This window comes from Phragmites australis, chromosome 14, assembly GCF_958298935.1.
Source record: "Phragmites australis chromosome 14, lpPhrAust1.1, whole genome shotgun sequence".
Lineage (NCBI taxonomy): Eukaryota > Viridiplantae > Streptophyta > Magnoliopsida > Poales > Poaceae > Phragmites > Phragmites australis.
Window position 1 is genome coordinate 20,373,163 of NC_084934.1, and position 9,778 is coordinate 20,382,940.

Consider the following 9,778-nt stretch of genomic DNA (forward strand, 5'->3'; position numbering starts at 1 on the left):
TCGTACGTGGTTCCTAATTCAATCAAGAACGACATCACGAGTTCTCTGCAGAGACACATATGGACATAGTTAAGCGTAAGACGCTAATGATTATGGGTCTTCCATTTAAGAATTGGAAGGGCACACTGAACATAACCTATGTGCAAAAAGGTGCAATGCCAAATTTTAGTAAATGGCCGCAACTGGAAGATCATTGGTAAGCTTTTACGGAGTACAAGTTGTCGGAAGAAGCACAGAGGTTGAGTGAGGTGAACAAAGCAAACTCGAAGAAGAACCTCTACCCCTACAAAGTCGGTAGTCGTGGGTATATGAGGAAAGAATGGTAGTGGCAACAACAGCTAGATGAACTGTAAGAGAGAGGCATCACGCTTGAGATGGAGGGCTGGAGTGAACAATCGACGCGCTTCTTTCTTGGAAGGGGTGCTTCTTACTCGTCTGATGGAAGCTTATGTTTTACGACCTTCAAAGACCAGGAAGTGACGCAAACTCTTGTGAAAAAAACTTGCAGAAGCCCATGAGCAGTCTGCACAAGGCTCTTTCAAGCGAGACAGGGATAGGAACGAACTCACCTTGGCACTGAAAAATAAGGAGCATGATGGTCACACACGAGGCGTTGAGGTGATGGGTTGGAAATATGAATTCCTAGGTGACATCAACAGTTACAAGAGTCAAAAGAGATCCTAAGTAGAGCAAGTTGCAGAACGAGAGGCACAATAAGCTAGGATGATGGAAATAATTGAACAAGAGCTACAAAAGGAGATGGAACATATAGAGGAAAATATAGTACAAATAGTACAGCAAACCCTCAGGCGTCAATGGGGCGCTATTGTGAGCGAACAAAAACGACCGGCAGCGTCTCTTAATGTTACGCACTCTAGCCTCGGTGGTCATCAGGGTAGTTGTGCGTCCACGGAAGTTCCGGAAGCTGGCCCCATCACTTATCCCATGGACCTCATCATAGCACGAACATCGTATGAACTACACATTGGTGCTAGAAATATTACCATCAAGGTGGCTTCCGGCGTGGCTCCCATGAACATTTTCACAGATATCCGATACTGGAGAGCTACGCTATGGTCAAAGTAGATGAGGCAGTTAAACAGTACCGTCATATTGAGGTGGACTACCCCGTAGAGGAGGGGGCGAGCATTACAGGAGGGAACGAGCACATATTCATTGCGTGAGAGAAGACCTATATAGTGTTTTCACCAGGGACAAATACCGAGAACTTTTACTCTCCATAACACCTTGGGCCGCCGTCGCCTCAAAGATCTCCCTCTCCTTATCCATCTCCTAGAAGAAGTCCACCTCCCCAACCATTGTCTTAAAGAAGCCATTGTAAAAGTACACCTGGACAGGAGGATCTTGTTGTGGCCTTCAACCAGCTTTGGAGTTGGTACCGTCGGACAACTCTTCGACAGAATGACCTTCCAACGATGATGCGAAGGAGGAGTAAGAAGCAGTGGCCCGTAAACGTCCCCAAGAGGAGGAGGATGAGAGGTTGGCCCGTCAGCTGTGCGCTGCAGAAGAGCAAGAAGCAGCGTCCTGTAAGCGTGCCCAGGAGGAGGAGAACGAGAGGCTAGCCCGTTAGTGTGTTGTGGATGAGCATGAGATGGTGGTTCATCAGTGCGCTGTGGAGGAGGCCGAAGGCTCAAACCGTAGTCGCGTTCAGGCATCCGACTTCGACGTCTTTGACACGCCCGTGAGCCTGGAGCATAAGCGACGGTGCGGTCGGTCAGGCGTGGTCGGGTCCTCCGCTCCACCACTATCGCCCCCCTGGTGTCCTCGGACGTACACACGCCATCAGTCGTCCGTGCGAAGACACGGTCCTCATCGCGGGAGAGGTAGAGGGATATTAGACTGGCTCAACTCGATCGACTTTTCGAGGGGTGACCTGTGAGAACTAATGTATATATGTGTATTTTTCGATGTGTAACACCTTCATTATATGACATGAATTACTATGTATTAATGAAGATATCTTTATTATTGATTTATATTAAATATATATCTCATTGTATGCATGTATTGAGAGGGAGAGAGACGAAGAGACTGAGGAGAGAGAGGGAGGATAGAGAGGACAGAGAGAGGGAGGACAGGGAGGAGAGGGGAGGGAGGCTAGAGAGGCAAAACACTACCACCAGCTGGCAATGATTCCCAGGCATCACTGCCGGCTGGAGCCTTCACTCGGCCGTGAAAACATCTTTCACTACTGTCCTCCACGCCGGTAGTAATAGTCCCTGACTATCATTGTCCATTACCCACTGATGGCTCAAAATTGGCAGTGAATGGGGTTTAGAGTCGGCAGTGATGGAGGGTTCTGCAATAGTGATAGCTTCTGTTAAATGCTTCGGTGTATACTTATTCTGATCACCGGACTTTCCAGTGAGTACAATCTCATTTCAACTCAGTTTTTCATCCTTCTAAAAAATGCTCTGGTGTGTACACTTGTGGTATCACTGGACTATCTGGTGTAATCATTTTCTATAGGACCTCTCCAATTTAATTAAACTTTATCCCAATTTTGATGGCTTCTTCATATATTGCATTTATAAGATCTACTAATCATATATTTTTGATAAATATATTATTTTCAATAACTATATTATTATTAATCATTAAAATCATAATTATAGACTTTTTCGCTACACTGGGTGCTCTGAAAAACCTGTGTGCACGCCCTCGTGAAGATGCCACGTCGCCGGTGGATCCTAAGCGCCCTTTTTTCAACCTCACGGCAGTGGAAACTAAGCACTTCACGGGAGTACAGGACAGGGTACACGTACGTATATATATATCTAGGCAATGCTGTACGTGCTGGCTAGTTACTGCGCCTGCGCGCATGGTTAGGTACGTACACAGGAGTGTGACCTGACCAACGCATCGGCACGCGGCTGCAGCGAGGCGGCATCGAACGGCAATGGTCAACCTCCGGTTGACCACGCCGGAGGGACCAGCAGCTCTGTGGCCTGGTTGGCAGATAAGGGAGCTAGCTGCGCCAGCTAGCGCCCACTCTCGGTCACCGCATCAATGGCGTTCGACGGGACAGTCGTCGGGACAGGCCGGAACCGGATGGACCGCCTTCAATGCCGAACCAACTGCTCGTAGCTGCTAGCTACCAGCAAGCCAGACCACCCTCCCCTCCGTTTCCTTGCAAACCCATGTGTGCCGACGGCTGAATGTATGTGAGAGGCAGGCAGCTGGTGACCCACAGCATCGATCCATGCAGATATCATGGCCGTCGCAAGTTGCATGCATGGCTTCCACTGTTCACGTGTATGCATGCGTGTCGACTTCGTCAACTCTGGATCGAGATGGCATCAATGATGTTGCCGGGCACAGCCCGCGCAAACGCATTATGGGACCTCAGCGGCTGCGTCGCAGGCTACCCCTGGTTGGACTCGATCGTACAGGATCATAATTGACGCGATAAAATAGATGGTTTTCGAAACGCGTCCGCAGACGGCTCTACAGGAGACCGTCTGAAAACAACCCAGTAAAAATAGACGGCTCTACAAAATAGATGTCTGCAATTATAACGTAGGTGGATTTTCAAAAATACCATCTGGAATGTCTGGGCATATCCGAGATTTCTTTAAAAAAAACCATATGCAATTTGATCTACATATTGTAGACGTATTTTCAAAAAGAAAAAAAACCGTATGCAATTTCTTTGCATACTAGTTGACTACCCATGCGTTACAGAACAAAATTAATACAAAATAACATAAAGCATATGCATAGACATTGCTTACATCAATGGATCTAAGGAGTAATTCTCCGATCAGTGTTCTTGCCCCTTAGAAATTCAATCAAATACTATTGCAACATGAGAATAGGAGTGAAACGGTTTTAATTATCATGGTAGGAAACCATAAAATCATGACTAATAATTGTATATATAAATGAGTTAATTATTACAAGTTATCTTTGAATATTAAAAAATAAAACGATGAAAGCTACATAAATTCTAATATTACTTAGTCAAAAGTTAAGATTTACCTAGAACCACATCATATCGCTACATACATTCTAATATTACTTAGTCAAAAGTTAAGATTTGCCTAGAACCACATCATATCAAGATTAGATTTGACCAATATTAGAAGAGAAAACAACGTACTTATACCAGAGTGTCTAAACAGTAGTGCACACAATAATTATAGTTTAAAATCTCTCATGCCAATTAACAGTTTTTTTAATTCGTTCATTCACCAACAAAAACATGTCAAGTTTTGGAAAGAACAAGCATAGCCAACATCCTCCAAGCTCAAAATTATGCCAATATGATGCACAACCGATATAGTAAGCAATGAAGCATCCATAGATCATTAAACATAAAGCAAGAACACCGCCTGTTTTATACGAAACAGTTACATGTTCTACACAAAATAATTATGTTTTGGATCATTAAACATAAAGCATGAACACCGTTTTGTTAAGGTCTCTTTGATTGACATGAATGAAAAATGACTTTATAACAAATACCAGTGAAATTAGTGAGTGCATATTATCTTCCTCATCTACCTGTCACCCTTTCTCTCACAGTATTCACCACAAGTGTGGTAGGGGTTAGATGCGTAGACGCAATTAGGATTGATTTCTCCTCTCCGCTCTTCTTTCGAAACAGCTTTGCCTTTTTTTCTTATATGAAAATAAACAGATAAATAGCAAAGCATAAATATAGACGCCTCACCAAACCTTAACATCAATGCTGTGTATTCATATGTACACCACTTGTAAATTCAGGCGACCAAAAGAACACTCCTAACTTTGTTGCACTTGTCTACACTGTTTCATTCAAATGATTAAAGTAATAATGGGCACACATATGGAATGGATTGGACGCGTTTGGGCACCTCAGATCCACCTTCCAACTTGGAATCACTGTAACATCTTTCCCCCCTACAATGACTACCAATTTGGTTATGACAACGCAATTTAAAAGTGACAAAATGAAACCCTCAACTAAATATCTTTACATACAATACATGCAAATGCAGACATAATTCCTTCTACAATGGATGGAAACACATAAAATCGCTAATAATTCATGAGTTTATCAGACGAGAACCATCAATCGTCAAACAGTTGGCAAGAGGATCAGTATCATAATTCACTACACCATTGCAATGCCATGAACTAATTAGTGTATGTAATCCACATCAACAGAGTAAGCCCATCAGTATGCAATACTACCTTTCCTGCCTGGGGACTTCATTTCAGTCCCCTTCTGCTGCTCCACCTACTGCATCTTGGCGGCACAATACTCACCACATTCATGGAACGGATTGGTGGAATTGAACACTTTGGATCCACCTTCCTGCTGTCCCTCTAATTTCACGATTCCATCTGCAGCAACGAACAACCAAAGAAACAAAATCAATTATTACTGGAATGGACCAATAACCTGCTCCTCTAGCTGCCTAAGACGCCAGCCAGTTGGAGGCAAGCTAACATTATAGGTGATGAAGCAAGAACCTTCAGAGGACAACGAGGAGCGGCGGGAGAAGAGGGATATAGGCGACTTGCTGCCCTTCGATGATTAGCTAGCCTTGGCCATCTTGAAGAGGCAATGGTCGCTGCAGACGTGGAACGGGTTGGGCGCGTTAGGGCACCAAGGGTCCACCTTCTTGCCGTCGCCATCGAAACCTTCACGCACTGCGACGCTCATAGAGATGGAAATTTTCTTCAGCGAAACGCGTAAATATCAAATTTTGTTTGCTGAATTGCAGAGAGAGAGAAATAGGAGAAGTTCACAGAAAACGTAGAGGGGGAGGCCCCCGGAGCCTCCACCCTTGTCATGGCAGTGCGGCCTGGAGTGCAGCTCGCCAGGGTTGCTATGTGCGGTCCCGTTCAGGGCCGTGTGGCCGGCGGCAGAGGTAGCTTGGCCACACCTTTGGGGACAGGGACGGGGCAGTACTCGGCACAGTGGTGGAAAGGGTTGACAACATTGGGGCAGTCCGGGTTGATAGTCTGCCGCTGCCTCTCTCGTCCGACCGTGCGGAGCGGAGGGCCGCGACAGACGACGGCTTCGACGCGCAGGTAGACCAGGGCCGCGGGAGGGCCGCGTGGCTTCGGCATGAGGGTGGCGCACGGCTTTGGCGTGAGGGCAACGAGCGGATTGGGCGACCGGAGGCGCACGAGGACGCAGAAAGGTGGGGTGGAGGGAGCGGCATTAATTCAGTTGAGATGTGCCAGCGGTGGTGGCACAGGGGAGGGGCAGCGGTGGTGCAGGAGAGGGGAGAGGCAGTTGCGGTTCACGTGCGCAGGTGTGGGGTGGGAGGGGGAACGATTGAGTATTTAATGAGTGGTATGGGATAAGTAATTTATGTGAAGTTTGAGGATAGTTTGCAGGACATGAAGGTACGACGTTCTGCTTGGTGTAGGAATCACTATGTAATTTTTAAGTAGTAGAGAATTGGACACGCATTTTTAGTAAAGTCGTCTAGAATTTACAGTTATGGCAGACTATTTTTTATAAAAGTTGTTTGTAATATAATTTATTGAGTATTTATCTTTTGTTTATCTTTTTAATTAAGTTGAGTTTGCTAATGAGATTTGGCGGAGGGATATATATGTCATGTCCATCCTTATCATTAGTTAAAATTTCAAATTTTTTGAAACCTTCACTAGTGATGATGCTTAAATACTGCAAATTCTATTTTCACTAGTCTTTCAAAAAATTACTAGGTTAGGGGTGGACGCATGTGATATCTCTACACCAAATTTCACTGCCAAATTCATTTTTTTTTGTCTAGATATTAAAAAGACAAAATACTTAATGGATTACATACAGTTTTTTTTTTTTTAAGAAAACCATCTTCGATTGTCAACGATCCGCAAACGACTACCGATAGATTTATAGGTAAGAAATAGAGATACATGTATGTCGTAGAAGAAGTATCACACAAGACACGGATTGATACGGGTTCGAGCTTCCCGGATTGTTGAACTCATTGCTGACGCGTTCGTCCAGACGGTTGAAAAAACCGTCTGCAATGAGCATTTTCAGCCTTCTGCATTGAAGCATTCTGTGGTAGTGCGCTTCTATCCACGGCTACGGTTTATCAAATTTCTCAGCAAAGTGCTCGTGCACACAGGAGTACACAGCACACAAAACGCTTCCATTGTACCTGGAATTGCCACTAGCAGCAGAAACCAGAGAACTCTATTTGTTCGAGAAAAATAGAAGCCACAGAACTCTCGGCTGGAATGTTTTATGGGTACTACTGTACCAGTAACAGTAACAAACCTAGCTAGACACTCTAGAACAATGGAGATTGGTCAGTGGAGCTGTGGTATATGACTTCCTCCCTGTGATGATCCCCTCGTGAATCTTACGTAGGGTTTGATTGGTTGAATGAAGTTAAATGAGATGTAATAAGATTGGATGGGATGGTCCTGTATGAGATGGTTCAAATAGGTTATTTAGTTGAATATATGATAGAATGTATTTGGTTGGTTGTATGGAATGAGACGATATGTTACACGATTTTGTTTGGTTATCTAAATAGATTGATGTTGGATAGACTGTATAGTATGATAAAAATACATATAAATTAGTTCATCATGTAAGAAGTATAATAGTGATTTTTTTTCTTCAGTTTTTTGGAATTTATTTGAGGTACTAACAATTATTAGAAGTTATAAATGTAGTTTTTTTTTTGAAAAAATTTAGTTTAAATTTTACACATGATTTTTGAGTGAATTAAATTAAAATGGGTTGCATATAGATTATGAAACACGTAAAAAAATTATATAATTTTTAGAGCAACAAAAAATCACTATTTTGATATTTTGGAGCATTAAGTCGAACTCCTTCAGCATCTCAGTCGAACTCGTTCGGCCGATTTCAGCGTACGAGCTCGTTCAGCATCTTGGCCGAACATACTGAAATCTGTATTGGATGGTCCTGCACAGGATCGTCTCAAGGAATTTGAGGTCCGATGCGAAATGCAAAATGAGGCTTTAAAATTGAAAAATTCATATAACCAAAGTATACTTTCACTTAATTATATAACTTCAATACATATTATTTCATATAATACTTAGAAATATATTAAATATTAATGCTAAAAGAGTAAAAGTAGTACTTAAGCAAATTGACATCATATTCTACCAAAAAACATCATCCTTTTAATATTTCTTAAAATAAAATCTTCAATTATATTTTCATACTTAATCTTCTTCAAGATATTATTTTTAAGTGCTCTTGTATCATAGTAGAAGTAAGTAGATCTTTAACAACTTGAGTTTAGAAAAGCTCATTTCTATAGATGAAACAGTCACGAAAATAATTAATAAAATTCTACATGCAATAACGGCTTTGCTAGGTTTTTCTTTTTTCTCTGATTAAGTAAATACTTATGTTAATTAGAATTTGAGGGCCTCAATTATTTGAAGACCCTGTGCGAGTGCCCATCCTGCTCCTCCTGGTCGCCGGCCCTGATTCTGCATGAGTTTGTTCGGTTCAAGGGACCAAACACCAGGACGAGCGTTCAACCGGGACGAGTTGGTACATGTACGAAGGCGTTCATCCATCCAAACACTGTCTTACGTACCTGGCTGTTACACAACTTTGAAGGGTTTAAATGTTGTTCTTTCATCACTCTGACTGGTCACATAACCTTTGCTACTGACGCATTATTACAAGTCTACAACCACACTAATCTACTGCGCTAATCTTCTGTTAGCTCCTATTAAACGTAGAAGAAACATTGAGAAGCAAGAACATTTCCTTCAAGCTAGGGAAAAAAAAAAAAAGAGCACCAACAAACACTTAATGCTGTCCTTACTTCTCACCTGTCCGAAACGCTGCAACCCACAAGCAAGTGGATCCTTAACACAGCACTAGACTTCACTCCGTCGCCTCACTCCCTATATAAACACACATAGGCGAGCTCTCCACTTCAAACCAGGCAAGAACGCGCACGAATTCAAGAAGAGCTACTGCTCAGTGGCTAGCTAGCTAGCCATTGCTACCTCTCCCAAGATGGCAATGGTCGTCCACCTCAAGAAGCCTCTCTGCGCTCTCCTCCTCGTCGCCTTTCTCTGTTTGACGTGCTCTGTTCGAGCCGACTTCGACGATGACTACGACCCGCGATACGGACCCGGGGGGTTCGGCCGTGGGCCAAGAGGATACGGACGTGGTCCGCGCTTCGGGCGGGGGCCGTTTGGCCGTGACTGCCGCTTCGGCCGGTGTAAGGGCAGAGGAGGCGGGCTTGGAGGCGGCGGTGGCTTTGGTGGCGGAGGCGGAGCTGGTGGCAGCGGCGGGCTCGGTGGAGGTGGTGGGCTAGGAGGTGGAGCAGGCGGCGGTCTAGGAGGCGGTGCAGGTGGAGGCTTTGGTGGTGGCGTCGGAGGTGGAGGTGGCGCAGGAGGCGGTCTTGGTGGTGGAGGAGGTGGTGGTTTTGGAGGAGGAGGTGGCGGCGGGCTTGGAGGAGGTGCGGGCAAAGGCGGCGGCTTTGGAGCCGGTGGTGGCGTGGGCGGCGGATCTAGTGGCGGCGGCGGCCTTGGTGGCGGAGGAGGTGGCGGAATGGGTGGTGGCGGTGGGCTTGGAGGAGGTGGGGGTGCAGGTGGAGGCTTCGGAGCGGGCGGCGGCGTGGGAGGTGGAGCCGGCGGTGGCGGCGGGCTTGGTGGTGGTGGCGGCGGCGGCATGGGCGGTGGACTTGGAGGAGGTGCCGGTAAAGGTGGAGGCTTTGGAGCGGGCGGCGGCGTGGGAGGTGGAGCCGGTGGTGGCGGCGGGCTTGGTGGCGGTGGCGGTGGTGGCATGGGCGGT

General features: G+C 45.3%; 1 pseudogene; it reads right to left on the minus strand.

The window, feature by feature from the left end:
* Positions 1-4,523: 4,523 nt before the first annotated feature.
* On the minus strand, positions 4,524-6,084 carry LOC133890306 (uncharacterized; annotated as a pseudogene).
* Between the last annotated feature and the right edge of the window lie 3,694 nt (positions 6,085-9,778).